The 12489-nt window shown below is 24.5% G+C and overlaps 1 long non-coding RNA gene across 1 annotated transcript; it reads left to right on the top strand.

Moving 5' to 3' along the window:
• The first annotated feature begins 5899 nt into the window (after positions 1–5899).
• LOC128284060 (uncharacterized) lies at positions 5900–7162 on the top strand. The gene is made up of 2 exons (XR_008274368.1): positions 5900–6026; positions 6978–7162. It is a non-coding gene; the product is annotated as an uncharacterized LOC128284060 (long non-coding RNA).
• Positions 7163–12489: the final 5327 nt, after the last annotated feature.

Here is a 12489-nt window from a genome sequence, read left to right on the forward strand (position 1 = left end):
GAAAAAATTTTGTCAATTGAATTAAATATAATATTAAACAAATTGCATGGGCAATTTTCATATTTCTTCAAACTTCTAGAGATCAATTCCTTATCCAAGAAAATAAATGGAAACTGTAATATTTATAATGTCCCATATTGTGGACTATTTTGTTTTATTTTAGTTCTTGTGGACTAAGAAAATCTTGAAGATGTAGTAAAATATAAATTTGGTTTCTAAATTGTAATTTTATTACTTATTTTTATTTTATATTGTATGATGCACGAGTTATTTGTATATTTTATAATATTATTATTTAAATAAAAATATTTATTTTCAAAATCATAAAATAATTTCTTTACGTAATTTTTATTTTCTATTTAATTGTTTAAAATTTTATTAGAAAAATAATTATAAAAAATAATTTGAATTTTAAAAGTTGTAAAATTGTTTTAAAATAGTATCTCAAAATTTTAAAACTTTTGATACTTTTAAATTGTATTTAAAAATGTTTTTTAGCGTTAAATACAAAATAGTTTTGAAAAAAAACTAAAATCAGTTTTAAAATTTAAAAAGTTTTAAAATATATACAATAACACTATTTTAAAACCTTTCGGAAACAATTTAGTTTTAATATTATCGATAAAGTGATATTTCAATTTTATTTTATTTTAAATATTTTTCAATATTTTAGATTTAAAAATATTGTATGTTTACAAACATATTTTAAAAAGCAAGTAATCATCCATGAAAATTAAAAAGAAACTATTCTTTCTGAATTTTTACATATTTTGCAGGAAAATATTTTTAAAAACTTTGTTGAAAATATATATATATATTTTTTGTCGAGAAGGACATCAATAAACTCGAAAAAGAGTTTAAAAATGTGACAAAAAACTATCAACTTCTACGAAAACGCCCACCGTCTTCAAGGGAACCTGAAAAGGAGATCGATTAACTTGAAGAAGATTTTGTAAATGTGACAGAAAGCTACCATCTCCTATCGGAGAATCTATCAAGAGTTTACAATATTGGGATTAATGAAGTTGGGAAACAAGTGTTAAATTTTAGTTGTTTTTCAAAAGGTTCATATGATACCAATCTACAAAAATGTTTAGTGATTATGAAACAAGCAACCAAAATGAATGAGAAAAATGTTTTTGACTAATTATAGAGAGATTTTTAACTTTAGTCAAAAGCCAAAAATGACATGTCAATAATCTGTTAGTAAATTAATATAATTTTTAATTGTAATGACTAATTTGAACAACTATCTTAAGTAGAAGATTAGATTGATAAAAATAAAATAAAATGACCAAAATAGAAACAATATTATTTTAAAACAATCTGTAATATAATTTACTCTATATTTCAAGTATAATATACATTTGACCCGTACATCGTATCAACATGCAAACTATTCCTAAAATGTGTTTATTCCTAATAAATAAGAATGTTGCATTAGTGAAAGAGAAAATTGGTTTCTAAATTGAAATATTTAGAAGGCTCGTATTGTGGACATTTTAACGAGAAAAAAATACACTAAAATATCGATTTTTTTGAGTATCCAGGTTGAAACTGTATATAAATTCAATTCCATAACATGCTGTTGTTATATGTGAGTTTTGTCTGGTTTTATTTCAATTCTTCCTCTGCTTTTGTGTTATATTGGTTTAATTATATTTTGTAATTGCTCCCACATTACATGTATTTGTAATTGAATTATACTTATAATTATATTATATTTTACACTTGTTCAAGAGTTGAGTTATCCACCTAACCCCAAAGGCCTACTCAAAATTTGAGAGGATGTGAGAAAAATAATAGGCTTAAAAAATAAGATTGAACAAAAAATAGGCTCATTTAAAAATTACATTGTATTTTAGACTTATTCAAGCTCGAGTCTAGCCCTTTATTTAATTTCTTAATATATTATATTATTTTTTATAATCTTTTGTAATTTATTTCAAAATTTTAATTTTATAGTAATATAATACCATAGTGTGAACATTAAAAATATTAAGTTGTCTATATATAAAAAGCTGATAAATGAAAATTTGTATAAAATTATTAAATTTAAAATTTAAAATAATATAAATATTTATAAAAATGTAAAATATAATATGAACAAACTTAAAATGAGTTTAAATTAATCATTTATAAATATAAACTAAATTATATAAAATTTAAACTCATATTTTAAAACAAACCAAATTTTTAAGTAAATATAAAATATATTAATATTATATTTAAACTCCACTCAATAATAAATACCTCTCAATTTACATTTGTAAAGTCTGAGAAAAAATCAAATTCATAAAATAAAAAGGAGAGCATTTATAACACTAAGGGACATCTAGAGACATCTACGACGACAATTATACGGAGTTGTCTAATTTTACTTTTAATATTATATTATAATTTAATTTTATTTTCCCAATTTCAGTCAGGGTTAGTATCCAATCCAAAATTAGAACCTTTGTTATCCAAAATCCCGCTCGTGACCAAATCTAAATAGACCCAACAGTTGACAATATATAATATTATTGATGACGTGTATATAGTACAATTCCACCTCCATCGTTGAATTTTTATTGTGAAGTTTTTTTTCAAAAATAAAAAATTTATATAGATGTAATTTTTTTATTATTTTTATTATAGTTTTTATTTTATTTACTTTTTTATATAATACTTAAAATTATTAATAGTCCCTCTTTAATTTTTAAGATAATAATACGCTTCAATTTACTTAAATTTATATTTTCTACATTAATAATAATATCAATACTAATCAATTAAAATTTCATTGACTAAGATACAAAATATTTGTTTGTATTATAATAAACAAAATAAATATTTTGTTGTGATTATTAAATAGGGCCGTCCTTTCTCTTTGACTACCTAAATAATTAATTAATTGAAGATGGCTTTGACTGAGCAGCCAAATTTGGCTTTGTTTACAAGTCATTACCACTCGTGAACCAATAATATAAATGGATTTGGAAAGTTGAAATTGATGATTTTCTTATTTAACTTATTAGTTTAATTTAAAACTATATATTTATTAAATTCATGGTTTAAAATTCAACGCTTATATGTCGAAAAACTCTTAAAATATAAAATAAAAATAAAAATTAATTAAATCGTTATATCAAATTCACATTTAATTAAGCATTTATCATTAATTAAAATAATCAATTAAATCTCTTCGTTAACAGTTTTTTTATTGATTAGGCTCGCCATTAAAATAAATTGATAAGTCAATTATATGGTGACACGTAACAAATGGCAAATTTTGATTTAATCTAATTTTTGTTATAAAAAGTAATTAAAAATATAAAATATAAAAATCATCAAAAATATAAAATTTATTAAATGTTAAAATATAATAAAAATAAAATTTAATATAAATTTAATAAAACATATTTAAATTTTATAAAACGTATTAAAATTCTATAAAAATAATAAAAATATTAAAAGTGTTAAAATTGATAAACTTATAAAAATTATAATAAAAAACATAAAAACTTGAATTAGATCAATTCAATCAGTTGAACCTATTAGACCGAAAAGTGAAAGGGTATCGTCGAAGAAAGCCATTAGATTGATTGACTTGGGAACCAGACGATTGAACCCGTTTTTTTTATTTTTAATATGTTTTTTATATATTATTTAATTGAATTTGACGGATCAATTGAATTGAAAAACTAATGGCTTGATCAGTTTGACAACTGATTCTGAAAACTTTGGTCAAAATTTATCATTCTGACATATTCTAATAGTTGAATATTAAAATTTTGGTTTGATAAAAATATTAAAAAAATTTAGTTCAACCACCTTGTTCTCACGTCAACCTGTCTAATGACTTTTCTCGAATTGGTACCCTTGCTGATTTCGAGCTAACCAATTCAGTTCAAGTTTTATAATCTTTTAATAGTTTTTATAAATTAATATCAATTTTAATATATTTTTATATTTTTTACAATTTCTATTATTTTTAAGAATTTTATTACTTTTTATTTTAAATATTTTAAATAAGATTTATTAATTGTATATATTATAAATTTAAATTTTTATATTTTTATAGTATTTGTAAGTTTTATAATTTTAATAAAATTATATCAATTTTAATATTTTTAATTTTATATTTTTTTATTTTTATGAGAAAAATATTAGATTAAACAAAAAATAGTTATGTGTCACCATCTAATTGATATGTCAATTTATTTTAAAACTCAACTTGGTCAATGATGAAACAGTTAATAAAAATTTTAATTAATTATTTTAGTTAACAGTAGGGGTTTAATTGTAGCGAATTTAATATAGTACTTAATTAATTTTCTTTTATATTTTTAAGAGCTTTTTAACACATAAATTAACATTGAATGAGTTTTATATTTTTACAAAATATGTTTGATTTAATTTATCAATTAAATTTTGTATTATTTGACTCTCTATCAAATTTAAATTCAATTAACTGCTTTTATTTGAAAAAGTATTCAAAGTTCAAACCACCTCAGATTTAATTAAAAAAATTATTTGCTCTTTTACGGTTTGAAAAATACACATTAAAGTTAACTCAAAAATTATTTGAATTTAAATTCAATTTAATATTATTTGATTGAAAGAATTCACAATTTAATTTTTATTTTAAATTTCTCAAAATAAACTTAAATTAATTAAAATAACTAGAAATCACGATTTGAATTTAAATTAAATTAATTTTCACAATAATTTTAAAATTGGAATAATTAAATTTTATTTGACATGGAAGGACTTGTCAAAAAAATCAAACTAAACTCAATTATAAATGTCAATTCCCACTCCATTGAAAGATTATTATTTTGTTTTCTATCACTGAATTAAAAAAAAAAAAACCTCTATAATACTCTCATTGAATAAATATAAAGAAAAATAAAAAGAAAAAAATGATTTTAAACGTCGAAACTTTTTTCAAGCTAAGGATAATTTAGATCTATACTTCTCTATCATGTTAAAGAACACACATGGATAACACCTTGGGTTTTTATTAAAGTAGTAAAAAAAAATAAAAAAATTTCAAAATAATATAATCCAAAAACTAAAAATAAAAAAATTCCAAAATAATATAATACAAAAACTATGTACCAAAATGGTACATCTCAGGGTGGTGCCGCCTATGGCAGTGGCATGACCACCCTGGGTCCGACAATCTCTGCCAAAATCTATTAAAAAAAAAAGGTGGTGTGGGCTAGACTTGTTCATAGGTCGGGCTACTCCGTCCAGCCCGAAGGCCTCCCCGAAATGTGGGAGGGTTTGGGCAAAAATATAGGCCCTAAAAATGGGCTTAGACAAAAAAAAGGCCCGTTTAAAAAACGAGCCAGGTCTCGGGTAAGGTATTTTTGGCCCAGGCCCAGCCCGGCCTGTAATGACCCAAATTTTACGGTTATCGGGAAAGTGAATCTTCGGGTCTCCATTTCTAAAAAAATAGATTCGTAAATATTTATTAAAAATATTTACGAAGTCAATTGAATGGTTAATTAGACTTTAATTAAGTAAATTTAGCTTAATTAAGAGTAATTAGTGGAAATGATTAAATTGAATTAAGTGTGAAAGTTTAATTATAGAATAAAGAAAAGTGAAGGGACTAAATAAGAAATAAGCCAAAAGGGTGACAAATGTATGGTTAAAATAAGTTAAATGTGTACAAATATAAATGGTACATATGTATTATACATGTGTATTTACTTATTATAAAATAATAATAATTAAAGTATATTATAGTAATATTATTTTATATTAATTAATTAAATAAATAAAAGTTATGACAAGTGTAAGGTGAAAAATTAATACATGTGTATTAATAAATATACACATGTATAAATAATAAATATTATAATAGTTTAATAATAAAATAAAGAAATAAAATAAAGAAATAAATGAAATAAAAGAAATGAAAAAGAAAAACAAAGCAAACGAAACAGAGAAGAACAGGGAGAAAGAAAGGAAAGAAAGAAAGAAAGAGAGAAAAGGGAAAATCAAGGTTTTGAAGCTTTAAACTTTAATAGGTATGTCAATTTAGTCCTTTTACTTAATTTTTGATGTTTTAAAATCTTTAGAACAAAGTTTTGATGAAATTAAGTTGATATTTTGAAAGTTATTAGATTTATAAATATTGTTCATGTTGAGTAAAATGATGAATTAAAGGCTAAATTGATAGAAATTCAAGTTAGAAATGAAATAAGGATTGAATTGTAAAGTGATCCATAAGTTTTATTCTTTAAGGACTAAATTAAAAGAATTTCGAAATTATGGTTTTATGATGAAAAATAGATAGTTATGTCTAAGTTTGGTTAAAATTTGAGTAGAAATAGAGTATGAATTAAGATAGAAAAGTAAGTGAATTTAGTTAGGATTAAATTGAAATTAAAAGTAGAAAATCAACATTTTGCACAAGACTATTTTGAACAGCAGCAGTAGTCTAAGTTTGAAAAATCACCAAAAATTGTATAAATTGAATTAGAGAATAAATAAAATATGGAATTAAAACTTATTGAGTCTAGTTTCCTATAAAAGAAACGGTTTAAGCAATTGAATTGTAAATTATGAGATATAATAAATTTTGTGAGACAAGGTTAGAATGAATTCGGGTTCCCCTGTTCTGACTTTGGAAAATCACCAAAAATTGGAGAAAAATAATTAGAGGGTTAAAGTTATATGTTTAGAATCCCTAATGAGTCTATTTTTAGGAGAAATCAATGGGAATATTATCCGAGTTCTGTACTGTGAGATAATTAATTTTTAGTGAAGAAGGGTCGAAACTGTCAGATAGCAGAATAGGGGTGAATTTAAAGAATAAACTGTACTTAATGGTTAAACCAAAAATTCTGAAAATTTTACGGTAAGAAGATTTGTGAGTCTAGTTTCAGGAAAAATTAACGGATCTTAATTTAGAATTCTGTAACTCAAGATATAAATTAGTAATGTATTAATGATTATGAATTGTATTAATTTCGTAGTCAATGTGGTACCGAAAATCTCGGCTAAGGAAGGACAAGACAAAGTCAACTGGAGTTAGCTCGAAAATTACGGTTTGTATTTATATAATCTGAACTCAGTCATTATTTGTTATATTTATAAACATATGACAATTGTTAGTGTTAGAATTATGATGTTTTACAATTGAAATGGATTGATTTTGGTATGTGATGAATTTATTAAATTTATATTGATTGAAATCATTTTGATTGAATTTATATTGATTGAAATATTTATTATATATATGATTTATGTAAAAATTTGAATATTGAATGAATTTTATATTGTAAAATTATATTGATTGGAATATGAGGAATTGATATGAATATATGAGATTTGTGATAATTGAATATTTTATATTGAAAAGTGAATTCAGTTGTATTGAATTATGAATGAATGTGAATAATTGAAATATATTTGTTGAATTGAATGAAAATATATGAAATTATGAAAATGTGTGAATATATGTGATTATTAGAATGGTATATTGATGAAAGATTTATTAAATTGAGAAAGTGAATCAAATACCCTATTAACAGTATCGGACTAGATTGGATACAAATGGCATGCCATTGGATTTATGATGTGATGAGGAGATTTGTAGTTCGGCCGAGAAGATGTTTCTGTTATTATATATTTCGGTTTATCTGAAGAGGCATTTAATGCCTTATTGGTGTGTTTGGGAGGATATGATATACTGGTGTGTTATGGAAGATTTATAATATTCCGGGTGTGTTTGGGTTGGATATTCTGCTGTGTTTGGGAGGAATCCACGTATCTATCAGAGTCCGAGTCTTGTTAATAGGGGTAAATAAGTGAAAAGATAAATCGAGTGAATTTGATTGATTGAGCTATTGGAATGAAATGAGAAATTGAATTGAGAATTGAAATTGAGATATGAGATTGAAAACATGAACCAAAAGGTTCATGAAATGAGTGAAGTTCAAATGGATGATGATTGATGTTAGAATGAATTAAAATGGTATATTGTTAAGAAGTAATGTGTGAATACAAATGAATTGTGAATATATTGTAAAGAATTTATACGGTAAGAAAATAAAAAGAATTGAGCAAATATGTTGTTGTGTTTGTTATATGGCTTGTATAGAATTTTTATGGTAAGTAAATGAAACTTATCTATAAAATAAATAAATGAATAGTTATATTTGTTATTGTGATTTTAAGTTTAATTGTTATATTATCAAGTGTTCGGATTATAGAAATACCACCGAGTGTATACTCAGCGTACGGTTTGTTTCCGTGCGCAGGTTAAGTTAAGGCTAGACTGTTGAATCAGCATTCCAGGCCGATCACGAATTCAATAAAGTAAAGTATGTTGAGTATTGACAATGGCATGTACCTAGGATGTTTAATGAGAGTCATTTAAGTTTTAAAAGTATTGATGAAATAAGTAAATTATGGTTGGCAACGGTATATAGTATGAATTTTGAAATATAAAAAAAAAATTCGTATTGATTCTAAATTAGTTCGAAATTGAATTTACTGTCCATATTGGACCGCGAGGGCCCATTAAATGGACGACATCTTAAAACTAGGATGAGTATGAATGTTTATTTTAATTAATGACTGAAATTGGACTGTACTGATTGGTAATGTTTCGTAATCCTGTTCCGACGACGGTATAGGGTTAGGGGACGTTACACGGCCCGAATTCACTCAATGACAAAAACAATTTGCTATTTATTATTATTATTTTTGAATGTTATTTTCTTGTTGTTTTCTCTCTATTTTGCTACCATATTACTATATGTTGCTACATTTTATTGTTATTATTTGGATATTGTATAAAACTTATTTTATTATTAATTTTATTATTATTTTAAAGGCATTTGTTAATTTTGTTATTATTTTAGAGGTATTTGCTTGTTAAGTTGCATCTATTTTAGTGCTATTTAAGTCTACATATTTTTAAAATTTATTTTCAATTGTTGGAAAATATTTATTTTGATTTTTTAATATTTTCAATGTATTATATATATATTTAAAAATTATATAAAATAATATACGGGCGGGCCGGACCAGGGTTTTAGTATTTTTATTTGGGTCGGGCTTGGAAAAATTTTCAGGCCCATTTTTTGGGCCCGGCCCATGAGCACCTCTAATGTGGGCGCCAGAGGCGGCACCGGTTGTGCCTCTGGCAGAGACAGCACCGGTGGTATGGGTCCCAGGTTTTTTTCTTCCCTCACCAACCGCCTCCTTCCTTCTCCTTCTTCTTCTCCTTCTTTTCTTTTTCTTCTTCTCCTCTCCTTCTTTCTTCCCGAAATAAGCTTTGGGAACCATATATTATGGTCCCCCAAAGAAAAAAATAAAGCCCTTGCATGAGGGGTCAAATCGGTGGTGCCGCCTCTGCCAGAGGCACAACTGGTGTCGCCTCTGGCACCCACATTATCACTTTTTTTTTCTTCAGCTTTTTGTTTTTTTTCGTTTTTTTTTATTTTAACAGAAAAATGGCAGAGGCTGTCGAACCCAGGGTGGTCACGCCACTGCCATAGACGGCACCACCCTGGGATGTACCATTTTGGTACATAATTTTTGGGTTATATTATTTTAGAATTTTTTTATTTTTTTGTACTACTTTAGTAAAAAACCCATAACACTTTTATCCCATATATAGTTATGGGGTTAATTTCACGATACATCTCTAATTTATAACATTTGTTTTATATTAGTCCCTAAATTGCAAAACATTTTAACTACAAAAAAATTATCGCTGATTCTCTCTCTCTCTTCCTATTTTACTTTATTTTTAGTTTTTATTTTGAAAGTTATGGGACAACTTTTTACTTTTTTTTTAAATTTTATTTTAAATTATGTCATATAAGACTCACGTGTCATTTAAAGATTAAATTAATGGTTTTAATAATTGAAAGACCTAATTGATATAACATCGATAATTTAGTGATTTGATTAAAATGTTTGAAAATCTAAGAGCCAATTCAAAATGAAAGTTATGATTTGAGAACGTATGATGCAATTAACACTATTAATTATTATAAATACATCAAAATTAAATTTAAATTACCAATAAGTATTTAGATTAGTGATTAAAGTAAGTTGGATTCCCTGTTCAAGAAAGAAAAAGAAAAAGAATTATATAGTTGGAGTATGATATATATATAGTTTCTAAAATTTTCATTCAATTTATAATCATAATGGAAAGAAAATGGTCCGCACCCAGCACATCATGGGCGGCTCGATTTTTAACTGGTTCATATTTTTTATTATATTCATGATTGGAGTAGAGAAATTGCGTCTTCTTTGTTCCTTTAATGCCTTAATTACAAATTGATTTATTTATTTAATTTTAATATTTTTAATATAATCTCTATATGTCTATTCTTTTTTTACATAATATTTAGAATTACTTATAACCCCTACTCAATCTTTAAATAGTAGAATAATATGCTTTAGCGCACTTAAACTCATGTCTTCGATCTTCCTACACTCACAATAATATCGATGACGATTAAGCTAATAAATCAATCTATTATACTTTTATAATTAAATTTATATAAAGTATTATTTTATTATTAACATAATAATTTGAATATTAAATTCATGCCAACGTAATTCGAATCGGAAATAATCTTGACTCATATAAATAAACTCTATCATATTGTTTTTTAATACATATAGTCATTTTTTTGGGTAGAAAATAAAATTAGTACATGAATAAATTTCCAACAAGATTAATGTCCAAGCGTCACTTCATGCAGCGAAATGTTTATGTCCTCTAATAGACTTCGCACATGTGATGGTGAATCTATGAGAACGATCAACTGGTTCAGTCCTCCTCCTGTCGCTTTGGTTATGCAGTCAATAACCTTTATCACTATTCTTCAGTAACCTTATTACTATCCCTCAAATTATGTTTAAATTTAACTTGTCAGCGTTATTGCACCACTCATGGATCATTCTGACATTCGCAATATTTGTCACTGCAAAATCATTCCTAATATTTGTATTTATATAATGTGAGTCTCTAGTTTAATTTTATGTCATACTTCTTCGAATATTTGTATTATATTTACCTATTTACTCTAATTTTAATACTAACCCTCTAAAAAAACTGAAAACCGAATTGAATGATACAAGGTTTTAGGTTTTTAAAAACAATGGATTGTTAATTTTATTTTATTTTATGACATTTATGGCATTCCTTTTTAATTTTATCTATTTTCAATATCAATTTATTAATGTAGAATTCCTTTTATCAATACTAGAGTATTCCTTGCTATGTTTCGGAAAATTAAATTATATATTAATTAATTAAATTAAAAATATTTAAATTTTCTATATAAAAAATTACTATAAAAAATATTTTTTTACTTTAAAAAGTCAGACATGCATCAAAATTTACTTGAAATAAATTATAAACATGTAAAATATCTATACACCAAAAAGTTAATATTGTCATCTTTATGTATCGAAATGTATAATTTATGTCAAATACAAGTACCAAGTTAGATAAAAAAAACAGGTATCACGTTAGAAATAAGGATCAAACTTGAGTACCAAACTATATATTATTTAATAAAACCTTTGATTGAGTTAGTGTCACCCTCAATCGAGTCATCGACTTAGTTAAGAAGTTATAATAATACCCTTTTGTATTTAAAATAAGTAACATTATTTGAAGGTATTTTAGTCATTTCACTTTTAAAATGAATACATACATATGGTAGGATTTGAATCTATGTCAATTGTATTAGTAAAATTTTTAATTTACCACTCAACTAAAACTTCATTTTAATATATTTATACATTTTAATTTTATTATGCATATTTTATTACTTTAATCAATTATATATATTAATAATGTATTTTATTTTAATAATGTATATTTTATATGCTATTATTAATTGTTTCAAAACATATGTTTTATTATTTTTTATGTTATTTTAAACAGAAATTTTATTTTCTAAATTTGTAATTTCTATATGTATACGTATGTGATAAAATTTTTAATTATTATTACGATGTAAAGCAATTTATATTAATGATTCAACCTGATAAAAGATTGTTAGAAGTTTGAGACCGGGTTTTACTGCCATTTCTTCTTTTGACTTGCATTTTAATGGATAAAAGATTGTTAGAAATATAATTCATCCAACCACGTAAAGTTTTACATCTTAATTTTAATTGCTATCTCTTCTTCTGACTATCTTTTTCTACGAGAATAACAATGTGTATGGGAAATTACATGTGAAACATGTTTTCAAGACTGGTCGGTAATTGAAAGGGCTAAGACACGTATTTACTTTTTATTTCGACAAGGATTTTTTACCTAAAATGTAGTAATTCTAATAGTCAACACGGTAGCGCAAGTTATAAATTAATACGATATCGATTGTAATAACAACTCATCTTATTAATGGAAGTCAATTATAAATATGAAAAAAAATTATATTGAAGAAAATTAAGTTTGAAATCATAATTGAAATTATATATTGTATTTTTATTCATACAACC

Source organism: Gossypium arboreum, chromosome 11 (assembly GCF_025698485.1).
Source record: "Gossypium arboreum isolate Shixiya-1 chromosome 11, ASM2569848v2, whole genome shotgun sequence".
NCBI classification, from domain to species: Eukaryota; Viridiplantae; Streptophyta; class Magnoliopsida; order Malvales; family Malvaceae; genus Gossypium; species Gossypium arboreum.